Genomic DNA, 751 nt, shown 5'->3' on the forward strand with positions numbered 1-751 from the left:
GAGGGACTGAATTTTTGCCCTTCGATGAACAAAAAAATACTCTGAAACTGTTGAACCTGCCATGAAGAAAACTTGTTAAAAGCACACTCCTGTGCTTACTTACGGCAGGTAAGAAAAAAATGTGACTTTAACCAAACCTATAATTGTGTGCTAGCAAAAATAAATACATACAAAATGTCCTTAACATTTTTTAAATCAAACTGATCCATTTTATCATTAGGCTGGTATATATGTGTATCGTCACACCTATCTTCCATTTGACAGTCCTCATATACTCAATTAAAAACTAAAACAGACACTGAAACTAACAAAAGCTAAACATTTAAAGAGGAAACAAAAATGTAAACTAATAAAAAAAAAAAAAAACGCAAATTCTGCTCTACATTATCTTTATGTGAACCATAAAGACTCAACAAGAGCGGCACACTCAAGTGAAAGAATAAATAGATCTTTATTGGTCTTAGGGTCATGATTGTACAGAGCATGTGCAGAACATACAAAAGAAACGATGGCACTTGGAATGTTCCATTGTAAAAAAATTAAAAAAAAAAAAAAAAAGCACAGTTCATAGCAATATACAGACTCACAAAGTAAGAACAAATATTCAAAGTTTGTTTCAAGGCTTTAGTGTCATCATCACAGTAAAAAGTATGGATGCTTTGCCCTTTGTAAAATACTAAACCCAAACTTTTTTGGACCAAGGAAATAAAAACAAACACAATGTTAAATAGTGTAACATAGGAAAGCACAT

The sequence above is a fragment of the Pundamilia nyererei genome, unplaced genomic scaffold (genome assembly GCF_000239375.1).
Source record: "Pundamilia nyererei isolate P.nyererei 1_Seehausen unplaced genomic scaffold, PunNye1.0 scaffold00048, whole genome shotgun sequence".
In the NCBI taxonomy this organism is placed as follows: Eukaryota; Metazoa; Chordata; class Actinopteri; order Cichliformes; family Cichlidae; genus Pundamilia; species Pundamilia nyererei.